This window comes from Somniosus microcephalus, unplaced genomic scaffold (genome assembly GCF_052327205.1).
Source record: "Somniosus microcephalus isolate GS21.2 unplaced genomic scaffold, FLI_Smic_1.0 unresolved_chr1, whole genome shotgun sequence".
Lineage (NCBI taxonomy): Eukaryota > Metazoa > Chordata > Chondrichthyes > Squaliformes > Somniosidae > Somniosus > Somniosus microcephalus.
In genome coordinates this window covers 46786925-46811374 of record NW_028225179.1, presented here as the reverse complement: position 1 = coordinate 46811374, position 24450 = coordinate 46786925, and positions in this window count along the sequence as shown.

Sequence of the window (24450 nt, the reverse complement as noted above, 5' to 3'; positions counted from 1 at the left end):
GTGTACTGTACATGTACAGGAGCTGTCACTGAGACACACACGGCCCGTACAGTACCAGACAGGAGTGAATCGTTCCCTTTTACCTGCTGTGTGCTGTACATGTACAGGAGCTGACACTGAGACACACACGGGCCGTACAGTACCAGACGGGACTGAATCGTTCCCTTTTACCCGCTGTGTACTGTACATGTACTGGAGCTGACACTGAGACACACACGGGCCGTACAGCACCAGACGGGAGTGAATCGTTTCCTTTTACCCGCTGGGTACAGTACATGTACAGGAGCTGACACTGAGACACACATCGGCCGTACAGTACCAGACGGGAGTGATTCATTCCCTTTTACCCGCTGTGTGCTGTACATGTACAGGAGCTGACACTGAGACACACACAGGCCGTGCAGTACCAGACGGGAGTGAATCGTTCCCTTTTACCCGCTGTGTACTAAACATGTACAGGAGTTGACACTGAGACACATACGGGCCGTACAGTACCAGACGGGAGTGAATCGTTCCCTTTTACCCGCTTTGTACTGTACATGTACAGGAGCTGACACTGAGACACACACGGGCCGTACAGTACCAGACAGGAGTGAATCGTTCCCTTTTACCCGATGTATACTGTACATGTACAGGCGCTGACACTGAGACACACACGGACCGTACAGTACCAGACGGGAGTGAATCGTTCCCTTTTACCCGATGTGTACTGTACATATACTGGAGCTGACACTGAGACACGCACGGGCCGTACAGTACCAGACGGGAGTGAATCGTTCCCTTTTACCCACTGTGTGCTGTACATGTACAGGAGCTGACACAGACACACAGGGGCCGCACAGTACCAGACGGCAGTGAATCGTTCCCTTTTACCCGCTGTTTACTGTACATGTACTGGAGCTGACACTGAGACACACACGGGCCGTACAGTACCAGACAGGAGTGAATCGTTCCATTTTACCCGCTGTGTAATGTACATGTACAGGAGCTGACACTGAGACACACACGGGCCGTACAGTACCAGACGGGAGTGAATCATTCCCTTTTACCCGCTGTGTACTGTACATGTACAGGAGCTGACACTGAGACACACACGGGCCGTACATTACCAGACGGGAGTGAATCGTTCCCGTTTACCCGCTGTGTACTGTACATGTACAGGAGCTGATACTGAGACACACACGGGCCGTACAGTACCAGACGGGAGTGAATCGTTCCCTTTTACCCACTGTGTACTGTACATGGACAGGAGCTGACACTGAGACACACACGGGCCGTACAGTACCAGATGGGAGTGAATCGTTCCCTTTTACCTGCAGGGTGCTGTACATGTACAGGAGCTGACACTGAGACACACACGGGCCGTACAGTACCAGACGGGAGTGAATCGTTCCCTTTTACCCGCTGTGTACTGTACATGTACAGGAGCTGACACTGAGACACACACGGGCCGTACAGTACCAGAAGGGAGTGAATCGTTCCCTTTTACCCGCTCTGTACTGTACATGTACTGGAGCTGACATTGAGACACACACGGGCCGTAGAGTACCAGACGGGAGTGAATCGTTCCTTTTTACCCGCTGTGTACTGTACATGTACAGGAGCTGACACTGAGACACACACGGGCCGTACAGTACCAGACAGGAGTGAATCGTTTCCTTTTACCCGCTGTGTACTGTACATGTACAGGAGCTGTCACTGAGACACACACGGGCCGTACAGTACCAGACGGGAGTGATTCATTCCCTTTTACCCGCTGTGTACTAAACATGTACAGGAGTTGACACTGAGACACACACGGGCCGTACAGTACCAGACGGGAGTGAATCGTTCCCTTTTACCCGCTGTGTACTGTACATGTACAGGCGCTGACACTGAGACACACACAGACCGTACAGTACCAGACGGGAGTGAATCATTCCCTTTTACCCGCTGTGTACTGTACATATACAGGAGCTGACCCTGAGACACACATGGACCGTACAGTACTAGATGGGAGTGAATCGTTCCCTTTTACCCACTGTGTACTGTACATGTACTGGAGCTGACACTGAGACACACACGGGCCGTACAGTACCAGACGAGAGTGAATCGTTCCTTTTTACCCGCTGTGTACTGTACATGTACAGGAGCTGACACTGAGACACACACGGTCCGTACAGTACCAGAGAGGAGTGAATTGTTCCCTTTTACCCGCTGTGTACTGTACATGTACAGGCGCTGACACTGAGACACACACGGACCATACAGTACCAGATGGGAGTGAATCATTCCCTTTAACCCGCTGTGTACTGTACATGTACTGGAGCTGACACTGAGACACACACGTACCGTACAGTACCAGACGGGAGTGAATCGTTCCCTTTTACCCGCTGTGTACTGTACATGTACAGGAGCTGACACTGAGACAAACACGGGCCGTACAGTACCAGACGGGAGTGAATCATTCCCTTTTACCCACTGTGTACTGTACATGTACAGGAGCTGACACTGAGACACACACGGGCCGTACAGTACCAGACGGGAGTGAATCGTTCCCTTTTACCCGCTGTGTACTGTACATGTACAGGAGCTGACACTGAGACACACACGGGCCGTACAGTACCAGACGGGAGTGAATCGTTCCCTTTTACCCGCTGTGTGCTGTACATGTACAGGCGCTGACACTGAGACACAAACGGACCGTACAGTACCAGACGGGAGTGAATCATTCCCTTTAACCTGCTGTGTACTGTACATATACAGGAGCTGACACTGAGACACACACGGACCGTACAGTACCAGACGGGAGTGAATCGTTCCCTTTTACCGATTGTGTACTGTACATGTACAGGAGCTGACACTGAGAAACACATGGGCCGTACAGCACCAGACTGGAGTGAATCGTTCCCTTTTACCCACAGTGTGCTGTACCTGTACAGGAGCTGACACTGAGACACACACGGCCCGTACAGTACCAGACAGGAGTGAATCGTTCCCTTTTACCTGCTGTGTGCTGTACATGTACAGGAGCTGACACTGAGACACACACGGGCCGTACAGTACCAGACGGGACTGAATCGTTCCCTTTTACCCGCTGTGTACTGTACATGTACTGGAGCTGACACTGAGACACACACGGGCCGTACAGTACCAGACGGGAGTGAATCGTTCCTTTTTACCCGCTGTTTACTGTACATGTACAGGAGCTGACACTGAGACACACACGGGCCGTACAGCACCAGACGGGAGTGAATCGTTTCCTTTTACCCGCTGGGTACAGTACATGTACAGGAGCTGACACTGAGACACACATCGGCCGTACAGTACCAGACGGGAGTGATTCATTCCCTTTTACCCGCTGTGTGCTGTACATGTACAGGAGCTGACACTGAGACACACACAGGCCGTGCAGTACCAGACGGGAGTGAATCGTTCCCTTTTACCCGCTTTGTACTGTACATGTACAGGAGCTGACACTGAGACACACACGGGCCGTAAAGTACCAGACAGGAGTGAATCGTTCCCTTTTACCCGATGTGTACTGTACATGTACAGGCGCTGACACTGAGACACACACGGACCGTACAGTACCAGACGGGAGTGAATCGTTCCCTTTTACCCGATGTGTACTGTACATATAGTGGAGCTGAAACTGAGACACGCACGGGCCGTACAGTACCAGATGGGAGTGAATCGTTCCCTTTTACCCACTGTGTGCTGTACATGTACAGGAGCTGACACAGACACACAGGGGCCGCACAGTACCAGACGGCAGTGAATCGTTCCCTTTTACCCGCTGTGTACTGTACATGTACAGGAGCTGACACTGAGACACACACGGGCCGTACAGTACCAGAAGGGAGTGAATCGTTCCCTTTTACCCGCTCTGTACTGTACATGTACTGGAGCTGACATTGAGACACTCACGGGCCGTAGAGTACCAGACGGGAGTGAATCGTTCCTTTTTACCCGCTGTGTACTGTACATGTACAGGAGCTGACACTGAGACACACACGGGCCGTACAGTACCAGACAGGAGTGAATCGTTTCCTTTTACCCGCTGTGTACTGTACATGTACAGGAGCTGTCACTGAGACACACACGGGCCGTACAGTACCAGACGGGAGTGATTCATTCCCTTTTACCCGCTGTGTACTAAACATGTACAGGAGTTGACACTGAGACACACACGGGCCGTACAGTACCAGACGGGAGTGAATCGTTCCCTTTTACCCGCTGTGTACTGTACATGTACAGGCGCTGACACTGAGACACACACAGACCGTACAGTACCAGACGGGAGTGAATCATTCCCTTTTACCCGCTGTGTACTGTACATATACAGGAGCTGACCCTGAGACACACATGGACCGTACAGTACTAGATGGGAGTGAATCGTTCCCTTTTACCCACTGTGTACTGTACATGTACTGGAGCTGACACTGAGACACACACGGGCCGTACAGTACCAGACGAGAGTGAATCGTTCCTTTTTACCCGCTGTGTACTGTACATGTACAGGAGCTGACACTGAGACACACACGGGCCGTACAGTACCAGAGAGGAGTGAATTGTTCCCTTTTACCCGCTGTGTACTGTACATGTACAGGCGCTGACACTGAGACACACACGGACCATACAGTACCAGATGGGAGTGAATCATTCCCTTTAACCCGCTGTGTACTGTACATGTACTGGAGCTGACACTGAGACACACACGTACCGTACAGTACCAGACGGGAGTGAATCGTTCCCTTTTACCCGCTGTGTACTGTACATGTACAGGAGCTGTCACTGAGACACACACGGCCCGTACAGTACCAGACAGGAGTGAATCGTTCCCTTTTACCTGCTGTGTGCTGTACATGTACAGGAGCTGACACTGAGACACACACGGGCCGTACAGTACCAGACGGGACTGAATCGTTCCCTTTTACCCGCTGTGTACTGTACATGTACTGGAGCTGACACTGAGACACACACGGGCCGTACAGTACCAGACAGGAGTGAATCGTTCCATTTTACCCGCTGTGTAATGTACATGTACAGGAGCTGACACTGAGACACACACGGGCCGTACAGTACCAGACGGGAGTGAATCATTCCCTTTTACCCGCTGTGTACTGTACATGTACAGGAGCTGACACTGAGACACACACGGGCCGTACATTACCAGACGGGAGTGAATCGTTCCCTTTTACCCGCTGTGTACTGTACATGTACAGGAGCTGACACTGAGACACACACGGGCCGTACAGTACCAGACGGGAGTGAATCGTTCCCTTTTACCCACTGTGTACTGTACATGGACAGGAGCTGACACTGAGACACACACGGGCCGTACAGTACCAGATGGGAGTGAATGGTTCCCTTTTACCTGCAGGGTGCTGTACATGTACAGGAGCTGACACTGAGACACACACGGGCCGTACAGTACCAGACGGGAGTGAATCGTTCCCTTTTACCCGCTGTGTACTGTACATGTACAGGAGCTGACACTGAGACACACACGGGCCGTACAGTACCAGAAGGGAGTGAATCGTTCCCTTTTACCCGCTCTGTACTGTACATGTACTGGAGCTGACATTGAGACACACACGGGCCGTAGAGTACCAGACGGGAGTGAATCGTTCCTTTTTACCCGCTGTGTACTGTACATGTACAGGAGCTGACACTGAGACACACACGGGCCGTACAGTACCAGACAGGAGTGAATCGTTTCCTTTTTCCCGCTGTGTACTGTACATGTACAGGAGCTGTCACTGAGACACACACGGGCCGTACAGTACCAGACGGGAGTGATTCATTCCCTTTTACCCGCTGTGTACTAAACATGTACAGGAGTTGACACTGAGACACACACGGGCCGTACAGTACCAGATGGGAGTGAATCGTTCCCTTTTACCCGCTGTGTACTGTACATGTACAGGCGCTGACACTGAGACACACACAGACCGTACAGTACCAGACGGGAGTGAATCATTCCCTTTTACCCGCTGTGTACTGTACATATACAGGAGCTGACCCTGAGACACACATGGACCGTACAGTACTAGATGGGAGTGAATCGTTCCCTTTTACCCACTGTGTACTGTACATGTACTGGAGCTGACACTGAGACACACACGGGCCGTACAGTACCAGACGAGAGTGAATCGTTCCTTTTTACCCGCTGTGTACTGTACATGTACAGGAGCTGACACTGAGACACACACGGGCCGTACAGTACCAGAGAGGAGTGAATTGTTCCCTTTTACCCGCTGTGTACTGTACATGTACAGGCGCTGACACTGAGACACACACGGACCATACAGTACCAGATGGGAGTGAATCATTCCCTTTAACCCGCTGTGTACTGTACATGTACTGGAGCTGACACTGAGACACACACGTACCGTACAGTACCAGACGGGAGTGAATCGTTCCCTTTTACCCGCTGTGTACTGTACATGTACAGGAGCTGACACTGAGACAAACACGGGCCGTACAGTACCAGACGGGAGTGAATCATTCCCTTTTACCCACTGTGTACTGTACATGTACAGGAGCTGACACTGAGACACACACGGGCCGTACAGTACCAGACGGGAGTGAATCGTTCCCTTTTACCCGCTGTGTACTGTACATGTACAGGAGCTGACACTGAGACACACACGGGCCGTACAGTACCAGACGGGAGTGAATCGTTCCCTTTTACCCGCTGTGTACTGTACATGTACTGGAGCTGACACTGAGACACACACGGGCCGTACAGTACCAGACGGGAGTGAATCGTTCCCTTTTACCCGCTGTGTACTGTACATGTACTGGAGCTGACACTGAGACACACACGGGCCGTACAGTACCAGACGGGAGTGAATCGTTCCTTTTTACCCGCTGTGTACTGTACATTTACAGGAGCTGACACTGAGACACACACGGGCCGTACAGTACCAGACAGGAGTGAATCATTCCCTTTTACCCGCTGTGTAATGTACATGTACAGGAGCTGACACTGAGACACACACGGGCCGTACAGCACCAGACGGGAGTGAATCGTTTCCTTTTACCCACTGTGTACTGTACATGTACAGGAGCTGACACTGAGACACACACGGGCCGTACAGTACCAGATGGGAGTGAATCATTCCCTTTTATCCGCTGTGTACTGTACATGTACAGGAGCTGACACTGAGACACACACGGACCGTACAGTACCAGACGGGAGTGAATCGCTCCCTTTTACCCACTGTGTGCTGTACATGTACGGGAGCTGACACTGAGACATACACGGACCGTACAGTACCAGACGGGAGTGAATCGTTCCCTTTTACCCGCTGTGTACTGTACATGTACTGGAGCTGACACTGAGACACACACGGGCCGTACAGCAGCAGACGGGAGTGAATCATTCCTTTTTACCCGCTGTGTACTGTACATGTACAGGAGCTGACACTGAGACACACACGGGCCGTACAGTACCAGACAGGAGTGAATCGTTCCCTTTTACCCGCTGTGTAATGTACATGAACAGGAGCTGACACTGAGACACACACGGACCGTACAGCACCAGACGGGAGTGAATCGTTCCCTTTTACCCGCTGTGTACTAAACATGTACAGGAGTTGAAACTGAGACACACACGGGCCGTACAGTACCAGACGGGAGTGAATCGTTCCCTTTTACCCGCTGTGTGCTGTACATGTACAGGAGCTGACACTGAGACACATACGGGCCGTACAGTACCAGACGGGAGTGAATTGTTCCCTTTTACCCGCTGTGTACTGTACATGTTCAGGCGCTGACACTCAGACACACACGGACCGTACAGTACCAGACGGGTGTGAATCATTCCCTTTAACCCGCTGTGTACTGTACATATACAGGAGCTGACACTGAGACACACACGGACCGTACAGTACCAGATGGGAGTGAATCGTTCCCTTTTACCCGCTGTGTACTGTACATGTACAGGAGCTGACACTGAGACACACACGGACCGTACAGTACCAGACGGGAGTGAATCGTTCCCTTTTACCCACTGTGTACTGTACATGTACAGGAGCTGACACTGAGAAACACACGGGCCGTACAGCACCAGACTGGAGTGAATCGTTCCCTTTTACCCACAGTGTGCTGTACCTGTACAGGAGCTGACACTGAGACACACACGGCCCGTACAGTACCAGATGGGAGTGAATTGTTCCCTTTTACCCGCTGCGTACTGTACATGTACTGGAGCTGACACTGAGACACACACGGCCCGTACAGTAGCAGACGGGAGTGAATCGTTCCCTTTTACCCGCTGTGTACTGTACATGTACTGGAGCTGACACTGAGAAACACACGGGCCGTACAGTACCAGACGGGAGTGAATCATTCCCTTTTACCTGCTGTGTGCTGTACATGTACAGGAGCTGATACTGAGACACACACGGGCCGTACAGTAGCAGACGGGAGTGAATCGTTCCGTTTTACCAGTTGTGTACTGTACATGTACTGGAGCTGACACTGAGACACACACGGACCGTACAGTACCAGACGGGAGTGAATCGTTCCCTTTTACCCGCTGTGTGCTGTACATGTACAGGAGCTGACACTGAGACACACACGGGCCGTACAGTATCAGACGGGAGTGAATCGTTTCCTTTTACCCGCTGTGTACTGTACATGTACAGGAGCTGACACTGAGACACATACGGGCCGTACAGTACCAGACGGGAGTGAATCGTTCCCTTTAACCTACTGTGTGCTGTACATGTACAGGAGTTGACACTGAGACACACACGGGCCGTACAGTACCAGACGGGAGTGAATCGTTCCATTTTACCCGCTGTGTACTGTACATGTACTGGAGCTGACACTGAGACACACACGCACCGCACAGTACCAGACAGGAGTGAATCGTTCCCTTTTACCCGCTGTGTAATGTACATGTACAGGAGCTGACACTGAGACACACACGGACCGTACAGTACCAGACGGGAGTGAATCGTTCCCTTTTACCCGCTGTGTGCTGTACATGTACAGGAGCTGACACTGAGACACACACGGGCCGTACAGTACCAGACGGGTGTGAATCATTCCCTTTTACCCACTGCGTACTGTACATGTACAGGAACTGACACTGAGACACACACGGGCCGTCCATTACCAGACGGGAGTGAATCGTTCCCTTTTACCCGCTGTGTACTGTACATGTACAGGAGCTGACACTGAGACACACACGGGCCGTACAGTATCAGACGGGAGTGAATCATTTCCTTTTACCCGCTGTGTACTGTACATGTACAGGAGCTGACACTGAGACACACACGGGCCGTACAGTACCAGACGGGAGTGAATCGTTCCCTTTTACCTACTGTGTGCTGTACATGTACAGGAGCTGACACTGAGACACACACGGGCCGTACAGTAGCAGACGGGAGTGAATCGTTCCCTTTTACCCGCTGTGTACTGTACATGTACAGGAGCTGACACTGAGGCACACACGGGCCGTACAGTACCAGACGGGAGTGAATCATTCCCTTTTACCCGCTGTGTACTGTACATGTACAGGAGCTGACACTGAGACACACACGGGCCGTACAGCACCAGACGGGAGTGAATCGTTCCCGTTTACCTACTGTGTGCTGTACATGTACAGGAGCTGACAATGAGACACACACGGGCCGTACAGTACCAGACGGGAGTGAATCGTTCCGTTTTCCCCGCTGTGTACTGGACATGTACTGGAGCTGAAACTGAGACACACACGGGCTGTACAGGACCAGACGGGAGTGAATCGTTCCTTTTTACCCGCTGTGTTCTGTACATGTACAGGAGCTGACACTGAGACACACACGGGCCGTACAGTACCAGACAGGAGTGAATTGTTCCCTTTTACCCGCTGTGTACTGTACATGTACAGGCGCTGACACTGAGACATACACGGACCGTACCGTACCAGATGGGAGTGAATCATTCCCTTTAACCCGCTGTGTACTGTACATATACAGGAGCTGACACTGAGACACACACGGACCGTACAGTACCAGACGGGAGTGAATCGTTCCCTTTTACCCGCTGTGTACTCTACATGTACTGGAGCTGACACTGAGACACACACGGGCCATACAGTACCAGACGGGAGTGAATCGTTCCCTTTTACCCGCTGTGTACTGTACATGTACAGGAGCTGACACTGAGACACACACGGGCCGTACAGTACCAGACGGGAGTGAATCATTCCCTTTTACCCGCTGTGTGCTGTACATGTACAGGAGCTGACACTGAGACACACACGGGCCGTACAGTACCAGACGGGTGTGAATCATTCCCTTTTACCCACTGTGTACTGTACATGTACAGGAGCTGACACTGAGACACACACGGGCCGTCCAGTACCAGACGGGAGTGAATCGTTTCCTTTTCCCCGCTGTGTACTGTACATGTACAGGAGCTGACACTGAGACACACACGGGCCGTACAGTACCAGACGGGAGTGAATCGTTCCCTTTTACCCACTGTGTGCTGTACATGTACAGGAGCTGACACTGAAACACACACGGACCGTACAGTACCAGACGGGAGTGAATCGTTCCCTTTTACCCGCTGTGTACTGTACATGTACTGGAGCTGACACTGAGACACACACGGGCCGTACAGTACCAGACGGGAGTGAATCGTTTCTTTTTACCCGCTGTGTACTGTACATGTACAGGAGCTGACACTGAGACACACACGGGCCGTACAGTACCAGACAGGAGTGAATCGTTCCCTTTTACCTGCTGTGTAATGTACATGTACAGGAGCTGACACTGAGACACACACGGGCCGTACAGCACCAGACGGGAGTGAATCATTTCCTTTTACCCGCTGTGTACTGTACATGTACAGGAGCTGACACTGAGACACACACGGGCCGTACAGTATCAGACAGGAGTGAATCGTTCCCTTTTACCCGCTGTTTACTGTACATGTACAGGAGCTGTCACCGAGACACACACGGGCCGTACAGTACCAGACAGGAATGATTCATTCCCTTTTACCCGCTGTGTGCTGTACATGTACAGGAGCTGACACTGAGACACACACGTGCCGTACAGTACCAGACGGGAGTGAATCGTTCCATTTTACCCGATGTGTAATGTACATGTACAGGAGTTGACACTGAGACACACACGGGCCGTACAGTACCAGACGGGAGTGAATCGTTCCCTTTTACCCGCTGTTTACTGTACATGTACAGGAGCTGACACTGAGACACACACGGGCCGTATAGTACCAGAAGGGAGTGAATCGTTCCCTTTTACCCGCTGTGTACTGTACATGTACAGGCGCTGACACTGAGACACACACGGACCGTACAGTACCAGACGGGAGTGAATCATTCCCTTTTACCGACTGTTTACTGTACATGTACAGGAGCTGACACTGAGAAACACATGGGCCGTACAGCACCAGACTGGAGTGAATCGTTCCCTTTTACCCACAGTGTGCTGTACCTGTACAGGAGCTGACACTGAGACACACACGGCCCGTACAGTACCAGATGGGAGTGAATCGTTCCCTTTTACCCGCTGTGTACTGTACATGTACAGGAGCTGTCACTGAGACACACACGGCCCGTACAGTACCAGACAGGAGTGAATCGTTCCCTTTTACCTGCTGTGTGCTGTACATGTACAGGAGCTGACACTGAGACACACACGGGCCGTACAGTACCAGACGGGACTGAATCGTTCCCTTTTACCCGCTGTGTACTGTACATGTACTGGAGCTGACACTGAGACACACACGGGCCGTACAGTACCAGACGGGAGTGAATCGTTCCTTTTTACCCGCTGTTTACTGTACATGTACAGGAGCTGACACTGAGACACACACGGGCCGTACAGCACCAGACGGGAGTGAATCGTTTCCTTTTACCCGCTGGGTACAGTACATATACAGGAGCTGACACTGAGACACACATCGGCCGTACAGTACCAGACGGGAGTGATTCATTCCCTTTTACACGCTGTGTGCTGTACATGTACAGGAGCTGACACTGAGACACACACAGGCCGTGCAGTACCAGACGGGAGTGAATCGTTCCCTTTTACCCGCTGTGTACTAAACATGTACAGGAGTTGACACTGAGACACATACGGGCCGTACAGTACCAGACGGGAGTGAATCGTTCCCTTTTACCCGCTTTGTACTGTACATGTACAGGAGCTGACACTGAGACACACACGGGCCGTACAGTACCAGACAGGAGTGAATCGTTCCCTTTTACCCGATGTGTACTGTACATGTACAGGCGCTGACACTGAGACACACACGGACCGTACAGTACCAGACGGGAGTGAATCGTTCCCTTTTACCCGATGTGTACTGTACATATACTGGAGCTGACACTGAGACACGCACGGGCCGTACAGTACCAGACAGGAGTGAATCGTTCCCTTTTACCCACTGTGTGCTGTACATGTACAGGAGCTGACACAGACACACAGGGGCCGCACAGTACCAGACGGCAGTGAATCGTTCCCTTTTACCCGCTGTGTACTGTACATGTACTGGAGCTGACACTGAGACACACACGGGCCGTACAGTACCAGACAGGAGTGAATCGTTCCATTTTACCCGCTGTGTAATGTACATGTACTGGAGCTGACACTGAGACACACACGGGCCGTACAGTACCAGACGGGAGTGAATCATTCCCTTTTACCCGCTGTGTACTGTACATGTACAGGAGCTGACACTGAGACACACACGGGCCGTACATTACCAGACGGGAGTGAATCGTTCCCGTTTACCCGCTGTGTACTGTACATGTACAGGAGCTGACACTGAGACACACACGGGCCGTACAGTACCAGACGGGAGTGAATCGTTCCCTTTTACCCACTGTGTACTGTACATGGACAGGAGCTGACACTGAGACACACACGGGCCGTACAGTACCAGATGGGAGTGAATCGTTCCCTTTTACCTGCAGGGTGCTGTACATGTACAGGAGCTGACACTGAGACACACACGGGCCGTACAGTACCAGACGGGAGTGAATCGTTCCCTTTTACCCGCTGTGTACTGTACATGTACAGGAGCTGACACTGAGACACACACGGGCCGTACAGTACCAGAAGGGAGTGAATCGTTCCCTTTTACCCGCTCTGTACTGTACATGTACTGGAGCTGACATTGAGACACACACGGGCCGTAGAGTACCAGACGGGAGTGAATCGTTCCTTTTTACCCGCTGTGTACTGTACATGTACAGGAGCTGACACTGAGACACACACGGGCCGTACAGTACCAGACAGGAGTGAATCGTTTCCTTTTACCCGCTGTGTACTGTACATGTACAGGAGCTGTCACTGAGACACACACGGGCCGTACAGTACCAGACGGGAGTGATTCATTCCCTTTTACCCGCTGTGTACTAAACATGTACAGGAGTTGACACTGAGACACACACGGGCCGTACAGTACCAGACGGGAGTGAATCGTTCCCTTTTACCCGCTGTGTACTGTACATGTACAGGCGCAGACACTGAGACACACACAGACCGTACAGTACCAGACGTGAGTGAATCATTCCCTTTTACCCGCTGTGTACTGTACATATACAGGAGCTGACCCTGAGACACACATGGACCGTACAGTACTAGATGGGAGTGAATCGTTCCCTTTTACCCACTGTGTACTGTACATGTACTGGAGCTGACACTGAGACACACACGGGCCGTACAGTACCAGACGAGAGTGAATCGTTCCTTTTTACCCGCTGTGTACTGTACATGTACAGGAGCTGACACTGAGACACACACGGGCCGTACAGTACCAGAGAGGAGTGAATTGTTCCCTTTTACCCGCTGTGTACTGTACATGTACAGGCGCTGACACTGAGACACACACGGACCATACAGTACCAGATGGGAGTGAATCATTCCCTTTAACCCGCTGTGTACTGTACATGTACTGGAGCTGACACTGAGACACACACGTACCGTACAGTACCAGACGGGAGTGAATCGTTCCCTTTTACCCGCTGTGTACTGTACATGTACAGGAGCTGACACTGAGACAAACACGGGCCGTACAGTACCAGACGGGAGTGAATCATTCCCTTTTACCCACTGTGTACTGTACATGTACAGGAGCTGACACTGAGACACACACGGGCCGTACAGTACCAGACGGGAGTGAATCGTTCCCTTTTACCCGCTGTGTACTGTACATGTACAGGAGCTGACACTGAGACACACACGGGCCGTACAGTACCAGACGGGAGTGAATCGTTCCCTTTTACCCGCTGTATGCTGTACATGTACAGGCGCTGACACTGAGACACAAACGGACCGTACAGTACCAGACGGGAGTGAATCATTCCCTTTAACCTGCTGTGTACTGTACATATACAGGAGCTGACACTGAGACACACACGGACCGTACAGTACCAGACGGGAGTGAATCGTTCCCTTTTACCGACTGTGTACTGTACATGTACAGGAGCTGACACTGAGAAACACATGGGCCGTACAGCACCAGACTGGAGTGAATCGTTCCCTTTTACCCACAGTGTGCTGTACCTGTACAGGAGCTGACACTGAGACACACACGGCCCGTACAGTACCAGATGGGAGTGAATCGTTCCCTTTTACCCGCTGTGTACTGTACATGTACAGGAGCTGTCACTGAGACACACACGGCCCGTACAGTACCAGACAGGAGTGAATCGTTCCCTTTTACCTGCTGTGTGCTGTACATGTACAGGAGCTGACACTGAGACACACACGGGCCGTACAGTACCAGACGGGACTGAATCGTTCCCTTTTACCCGCTGTGTACTGTACATGTACTGGAGCTGACACTGAGACACACACGGGCCGTACAGTACCAGACGGGAGTGAATCGTTCCTTTTTACCCGCTGTTTACTGTACATGTACAGGAGCTGACACTGAGACACACACGGGCCGTACAGCACCAGACGGGAGTGAATCGTTTCCTTTTACCCGCTGGGTACAGTACATGTACAGGAGCTGACACTGAGACACACATCGGCCGTACAGTATCAGACGGGAGTGATTCATTCCCTTTTACCCGCTGTGTGCTGTACATGTACAGGAGCTGACACTGAGACACACACAGGCCGTGCAGTACCAGACGGGAGTGAATCGTTCCCTTTTACCCGCTGTGTACTAAACATGTACAGGAGTTGACACTGAGACACATACGGGCCGTACAGTACCAGACGGGAGTGAATCGTTCCCTTTTACCCGCTTTGTACTGTACATGTACAGGAGCTGACACTGAGACACACACGGGCCGTACAGTACCAGACAGGAGTGAATCGTTCCCTTTTACCCGATGTGTACTGTACATGTACAGGCGCTGACACTGAGACACACACGGACCGTACAGTACCAGACGGGAGTGAATCGTTCCCTTTTACCCGATGTGTACTGTACATATACTGGAGCTGACACTGAGACACGCACAGGCCGTACAGTACCAGACGGGAGTGAATCGTTCCCTTTTACCCACTGTGTGCTGTACATGTACAGGAGCTGACACAGACACACAGGGGCCGCACAGTACCAGACGGCAGTGAATCGTTCCCTTTTACCCGCTGTGTACTGTACATGTACTGGAGCTGACACTGAGACACACACGGGCCGTACAGTACCAGACAGGAGTGAATCGTTCCATTTTACCCGCTGTGTAATGTACATGTACAGGAGCTGACACTGAGACACACACGGGCCGTACAGTACCAGACGGGAGTGAATCATTCCCTTTTACCCGCTGTGTACTGTACATGTACAGGAGCTGACACTGAGACACACACGGGCCGTACATTACCAGACGGGAGTGAATCGTTCCCGTTTACCCGCTATGTACTGTACATGTACAGGAGCTGACACTGAGACACACACGGGCCGTACAGTACCAGACGGGAGTGAATCGTTCCCTTTTACCCACTGTGTACTGTACATGGACAGGAGCTGACACTGAGACACACACGGGCCGTACAGTACCAGATGGGAGTGAATCGTTCCCTTTTACCTGCAGGGTGCTGTACATGTACAGGAGCTGACACTGAGACACACACGGGCCGTACAGTACCAGACGGGAGTGAATCGTTCCCTTTTACCCGCTGTGTACTGTACATGTACAGGAGCTGACACTGAGACACACACGGGCCGTACAGTACCAGAAGGGAGTGAATCGTTCCCTTTTACCCGCTCTGTACTGTACATGTACTGGAGCTGACATTGAGACACACACGGGCCGTAGAGTACCAGACGGGAGTGAATCGTTCCTTTTTACCCGCTGTGTACTGTACATGTACAGGAGCTGACACTGAGACACACACGGGCCGTACAGTACCAGACAGGAGTGAATCGTTTCCTTTTACCCGCTGTGTACTGTACATGTACAGGAGCTGTCACTGAGACACACACGGGCTGTACAGTACCAGACGGGAGTGATTCATTCCCTTTTACCCGCTGTGTACTAAACATGTACAGGAGTTGACACTGAGACACACACGGGCCGTACAGTACCAGACGGGAGTGAATCGTTCCCTTTTACCCGCTGTGTACTGTACATGTACTGGAGCTGACACTGAGACAAACACGGGCCGTACAGTACCAGACGGGAGTGAATCATTCCCTTTTACCCACTGTGTACTGTACATGTACAGGAGCTGACACTGAGACACACACGGGCCGTACAGTACCAGACGGGAGTGAATCGTTCCCTTTTACCCGCTGTGTACTGTACATGTACAGGAGCTGACACTGAGACACACACGGGCCGTACAGTACCAGAGAGGAGTGAATTGTTCCCTTTTACCCGCTGTGTATTGTACATGTACAGGCGCTGACACTGAGACACACACGGACCATACAGTACCAGATGGGAGTGAATCATTCCCTTTAACCCGCTGTGTACTGTACATGTACTGGAGCTGACACTGAGACACACACGTACCGTACAGTACCAGACGGGAGTGAATCGTTCCCTTTTACCCGCTGTGTACTGTACATGTACTGGAGCTGACACTGAGACAAACACGGGCCGTACAGTACCAGACGGGAGTGAATCATTCCCTTTTACCCACTGTGTACTGTACATGTACAGGAGCTGACACTGAGACACACACGGGCCGTACAGTACCAGACGGGAGTGAATCGTTCCCTTTTACCCGCTGTGTACTGTACATGTACAGGAGCTGACACTGAGACACACACGGGCCGTACAGTACCAGACGGGAGTGAATCGTTCCCTTTTACCCGCTGTGTACTGTACATGTACTGGAGCTGACACTGAGACACACACGGGCCGTACAGTACCAGACGGGAGTGAATCGTTCCCTTTTACCCGCTGTGTACTGTACATGTACTGGAGCTGACACTGAGACACACACGGGCCGTACAGTACCAGACGGGAGTGAATCGTTCCTTTTTACCCGCTGTGTACTGTACATTTACAGGAGCTGACACTGAGACACACACGGGCCGTACAGTACCAGATGGGAGTGAATCGTTCCCTTTTATCCGCTGTGTACTGTACATGTACAGGAGCTGACACTGAGACACACACGGACCGTACAGTACCAGACGGGAGTGAATCGCTCCCTTTTACCCACTGTGTGCTGTACATGTACGGGAGCTGACACTGAGACATACACGGACCGTACAGTACCAGACGGGAGTGAATCGTTCCCTTTTACCCGCTGTGTACTGTACATGTACTGGAGCTGACACTGAGACACACACGGGCCGTACAGCAGCAGACGGGAGTGAATCATTCCTTTTTACCCGCTGTGTACTGTACATGTACAGGAGCTGACACTGAGACACACACGGGCCGTACAGTACCAGACAGGAGTGAATCGTTCCCTTTTACCCGCTGTGTAATGTACATGAACAGGAGCTGACACTGAGATACACACGGGCCGTACAGCACCAGACGGGAGTGAATCGTTTCCTTTTACCCGCTGTGTACTGTACATGTACAGGAGCTGACACTGAGACACACACGGGCCTAACAGTACCAGACGGGAGTGAATCGTTCCTTTTCACCCGCTGTGTACTGTACATGTACAGGAGCTGACACTGAGACACACACGGGCCATACAGCACCAGACGGGAGTGAATCGTTTCCTTTTACCCGCTGTGTACTGTACATGTACAGGAGCTGTCACTGAGACACACACGGGCCGTACAGTACCAGACAGGAATGATTCATTCCCTTTTACCCGCTGGGTGCTGTACATGTACAGGAGCTGACACTGAGACACACACGGGCCGTACAGTATCAGACGGGAGTGAATCGTTCCCTTTTACCAGCTGCGTACTAAACATGTACAGGAGTTGACACTGACACACACACGGCCCGTACAGTACCAGACGGGAGTGAATCGTTCCCTTTTACCCGCTGTGTACTGTACATGTACAGGCGCTGACACTGAGACACACACGGACCGTACAGTGCCAGATGGGAGTGAATCATTCCCTTTAACCCGCTGTGTACTGTACATGTACTGGAGCTGACACTGAGACACACACGGACCGTACAGTACCAGACGGGAGTGAATCATTCCCTTTTACCCGCTGTGTACTGTACATGTACTGGAGCTGACACTGAGACACACACGGGCCGTACAGTACCAGACGGGAGTGAATCGTTCCCTTTTACCCGCTGTGTACTGTACATGTACTGGAGCTGACACTGAGACACACACGGGCCGTATAGTACCAGACGGGAGTGAATCGTTCCTTTTTACCCGCTGTGTACTGTACATTTACAGGAGCTGACACTGAGACACACACGGGCCGTACAGCACCAGACGGGAGTGAATCGTTTCCTTTTACCCGCTGTGTACTGTACATGTACAGGAGCTGTCACCGACACACACATGGGCCTAACAGTACCAGACGGGAGTGAATCGTTCCCTTTTACCTACTGTGTGCTGTACATGTACAGGAGCTGTCACCGAGACACACACGGGCCTAACAGTACCAGACGGGAGTGAATCGTTCCCTTTTACCCCTGTGTGCTGTACATGTACAGGAGCTGACACTGAGACACACACGGGCCGTACAGTACCAGACGGGAGTGAATCATTCCCTTTTACCCGCTGTGTACTGTACATGTACTGGAGCTGACACTGAGACACACACGGGCCGTACAGTACCAGGCGGGAGTGAATCGTTCCTTTTTACCCGCTGTGTACTGTACATGTACAGGAGCTGACACTGAGACACACACGGGCCGTACAGCACCAGACAGGAGTGAATCGTTCCATTTTACCCGCTGTGTAATGTACATGTACAGGAGCTGACACTGAGACACACACGGGCCGTGCAGCACCAGACGGGAGTGATTCATTCCCTTTTACCCACTGTGTGCTGTACATGTAATGGAGCTGACACTGAGACACACACGGGCCGCACAGTACCAGACGGGAGTGAATCGTTTACTTTTACCCGCTGTGTACTAAACATGTACAGGAGCTGCCACTGAGACGCACACGGGCCGTACAGTACCAGACGGGAGTGAATTGTTCCCCTTTACCCGCTGTGTACTGTACATGTACAGGCGCTGACATTGAGACACAAACGGACCGTACAGTACCAGACGGGAGTGAATCACTCCCTTTTACCCGCTGTGTGCTGCACATATACTGGAGCTGACACTGAGACACACACGGGACGCACAGTACCAGACGGCAGTGAATTGTTCCCTTTTACCCGCTGTGTACTGTACATGTACTGGAGCTGACACTGAGACACACACGGGCCGTACAGTACCAGACAGGAGTGAATCGTTCCCTTTTACCCGCTGTGTACTGTACATGTACAGGAGCTGACACTGAGACACACACGGGCCGTACAGTACCAGACGGGTGTGAATCATTCCCTTTTGCCCACTGTGTACTGTAAATGTACAGGAGCTGACACTGAGACACACACGAGCCGTACAGTACCAGACGGGAGTGAATCGTTCCCTTTTACCCGCTGTGTACTGTAAATGTACAGGAGCTGACACTGAGACACACACGAGCCGTACAGTACCAGACGGGAGTGAATCGTTCCCTTTTACCCGCTGTTTACTGTACATGTACAGGAGCTGACACTGAGACACACACGGGCCGTACAGCACCAGACGGGAGTGAATCGTTTCCTTTTACCCGCTGGGTACAGTACATGTACAGGAGCTGACACTGAGACACACATCGGCCGTACAGTACCAGACGGGAGTGATTCATTCCCTTTTACCCGCTGTGTGCTGTACATGTACAGGAGCTGACACTGAGACACACACAGGCCGTGCAGTACCAGACGGGAGTGAATCGTTCCCTTTTACCCGCTGTGTACTAAACATGTACAGGAGCTGACACTGAGACACACACGGGCCGTACAGTACCAGACAGGAGTGAATCGTTCCCTTTTACCCGATGTGTACTGTACATGTACAGGCGCTGACACTGAGACACACACGGACCGTACAGTACCAGACGGGAGTGAATCGTTCCCTTTTACCCGATGTGTACTGTACATATACTGGAGCTGACACTGAGACACGCACGGGCCGTACAGTACCAGACGGGAGTGAATCGTTCCCTTTTACCCACTGTGTGCTGTACATGTACAGGAGCTGACACAGACACACAGGGGCCGCACAGTACCAGACGGCAGTGAATCGTTCCCTTTTACCCGCTGTGTACTGTACATGTACTGGAGCTGACACTGAGACACACACGGGCCGTACAGTACCAGACAGGAGTGAATCGTTCCATTTTACCCGCTGTGTAATGTACATGTACAGGAGCTGACACTGAGACACACACGGGCCGTACAGTACCAGACGGGAGTGAATCATTCCCTTTTACCCGCTGTGTACTGTACATGTACAGGAGCTGACACTGAGACACACACGGGCCGTACATTACCAGACGGGAGTGAATCGTTCCCGTTTACCCGCTGTGTACTGTACATGTACAGGAGCTGACACTGAGACACACACGGGCCGTACAGTACCAGACGGGAGTGAATCGTTCCCTTTTACCCACTGTGTACTGTACATGGACAGGAGCTGACACTGAGACACACACGGGCCGTACAGTACCAGATGGGAGTGAATCGTTCCCTTTTACCTGCAGGGTGCTGTACATGTACAGGAGCTGACACTGAGACACACACGGGCCGTACAGTACCAGACGGGAGTGAATCGTTCCCTTTTACCCGCTGTGTACTGTACATGTACAGGAGCTGACACTGAGACACACACGGGCCGTACAGTACCAGAAGGGAGTGAATCGTTCCCTTTTACCCGCTCTGTACTGTACATGTACTGGAGCTGACATTGAGACACACACGGGCCGTAGAGTACCAGACGGGAGTGAATCGTTCCTTTTTACCCGCTGTGTACTGTACATGTACAGGAGCTGACACTGAGACACACACGGGCCGTACAGTACCAGACAGGAGTGAATCGTTTCCTTTTACCCGCTGTGTACTGTACATGTACAGGAGCTGTCACTGAGACACACACGGGCCGTACAGTACCAGACGGGAGTGATTCATTCCCTTTTACCCGCTGTGTACTAAACATGTACAGGAGTTGACACTGAGACACACACGGGCCGTACAGTACCAGACGGGAGTGAATCGTTCCCTTTTACCCGCTGTGTACTGTACATGTACAGGCGCAGACACTGAGACACACACAGACCGTACAGTACCAGACGTGAGTGAATCATTCCCTTTTACCCGCTGTGTACTGTACATATACAGGAGCTGACCCTGAGACACACATGGACCGTACAGTACTAGATGGGAGTGAATCGTTCCCTTTTACCCACTGTGTACTGTACATGTACTGGAGCTGACACTGAGACACACACGGGCCGTACAGTACCAGACGAGAGTGAATCGTTCCTTTTTACCCGCTGTGTACTGTACATGTACAGGAGCTGACACTGAGACACACACGGGCCGTACAGTACCAGAGAGGAGTGAATTGTTCCCTTTTACCCGCTGTGTACTGTACATGTACAGGCGCTGACACTGAGACACACACGGACCATACAGTACCAGATGGGAGTGAATCATTCCCTTTAACCCGCTGTGTACTGTACATGTACTGGAGCTGACACTGAGACACACACGTACCGTACAGTACCAGACGGGAGTGAATCGTTCCCTTTTACCCGCTGTGTACTGTACATGTACAGGAGCTGACACTGAGACAAACACGGGCCGTACAGTACCAGACGGGAGTGAATCATTCCCTTTTACCCGCTGTGTGCTGTACATGTACAGGCGCTGACACTGAGACACAAACGGACCGTACAGTACCAGACGGGAGTGAATCATTCCCTTTAACCTGCTGTGTACTGTACATATACAGGAGCTGACACTGAGACACACACGGACCGTACAGTACCAGACGGGAGTGAATCGTTCCCTTTTACCGACTGTGTACTGTACATGTACAGGAGCTGACACTGAGAAACACATGGGCCGTACAGCACCAGACTGGAGTGAATCGTTCCCTTTTACCCACAGTGTGCTGTACCTGTACAGGAGCTGACACTGAGACACACACGGCCCGTACAGTACCAGATGGGAGTGAATCGTTCCCTTTTACCCGCTGTGTACTGTACATGTACAGGAGCTGTCACTGAGACACACACGGCCCGTACAGTACCAGACAGGAGTGAATCGTTCCCTTTTACCTGCTGTGTGCTGTACATGTACAGGAGCTGACACTGAGACACACACGGGCCGTACAGTACCAGACGGGAGTGAATCGTTCCCTTTTACCCGCTGTGTACTAAACATGTACAGGAGTTGACACTGAGACACATACGGGCCGTACAGTACCAGACGGGAGTGAATCGTTCCCTTTTACCCGCTTTGTACTGTACATGTACAGGAGCTGACACTGAGACACACACGGGCCGTACAGTACCAGACAGGAGTGAATCGTTCCCTTTTACCCGATGTGTACTGTACATGTACAGGCGCTGACACTGAGACACACACGGACCGTACAGTACCAGACGGGAGTGAATCGTTCCCTTTTACCCGATGTGTACTGTACATATACTGGAGCTGACACTGAGACACGCACAGGCCGTACAGTACCAGACGGGAGTGAATCGTTCCCTTTTACCCACTGTGTGCTGTACATGTACAGGAGCTGACACAGACACACAGGGGCCGCACAGTACCAGACGGCAGTGAATCGTTCCCTTTTACCCGCTGTGTACTGTACATGTACTGGAGCTGACACTGAGACACACACGGGCCGTACAGTACCAGACAGGAGTGAATCGTTCCATTTTACCCGCTGTGTAATGTACATGTACAGGAGCTGACACTGAGACACACACGGGCCGTACAGTACCAGACGGGAGTGAATCATTCCCTTTTACCCGCTGTGTACTGTACATGTACAGGAGCTGACACTGAGACACACACGGGCCGTACATTACCAGACGGGAGTGAATCGTTCCCGTTTACCCGCTATGTACTGTACATGTACAGGAGCTGACACTGAGACACACACGGGCCGTACAGTACCAGACGGGAGTGAATCGTTCCCTTTTACCCAATGTGTACTGTACATGGACAGGAGCTGACACTGAGACACACATGGGCCGTACAGTACCAGATGGGAGTGAATCGTTCCCTTTTACCTGCAGGGTGCTGTACATGTACAGGAGCTGACACTGAGACACACACGGGCCGTACAGTACCAGACGGGAGTGAATCGTTCCCTTTTACCCGTTGTGTACTGTACATGTACAGGAGCTGACACTGAGACACACACGGGCCGTACAGTACCAGAAGGGAGTGAATCGTTCCCTTTTACCCGCTCTGTACTGTACATGTACTGGAGCTGACATTGAGACACACACGGGCCGTAGAGTACCAGACGGGAGTGAATCGTTCCTTTTTACCCGCTGTGTACTGTACATGTACAGGAGCTGACACTGAGACACACACGGGCCGTACAGTACCAGACAGGAGTGAATCGTTTCCTTTTACCCGCTGTGTACTGTACATGTACAGGAGCTGTCACTGAGACACACACGGGCCGTACAGTACCAGACGGGAGTGATTCATTCCCTTTTACCCGCTGTGTACTAAACATGTACAGGAGTTGACACTGAGACACACACGGGCCGTACAGTACCAGACGGGAGTGAATCGTTCCCTTTTACCCGCTGTGTACTGTACATGTACAGGCGCTGACACTGAGACACACACAGACCGTACAGTACCAGACGGGAGTGAATCATTCCCTTTTACCCGCTGTGTACTGTACATATACAGGAGCTGACCCTGAGACACACATGGACCGTACAGTACTAGATGGGAGTGAATCGTTCCCTTTTACCCACTGTGTACTGTACATGTACTGGAGCTGACACTGAGACACACACGGGCGGTACAGTACCAGAGAGGAGTGAATTGTTCCCTTTTACCCGC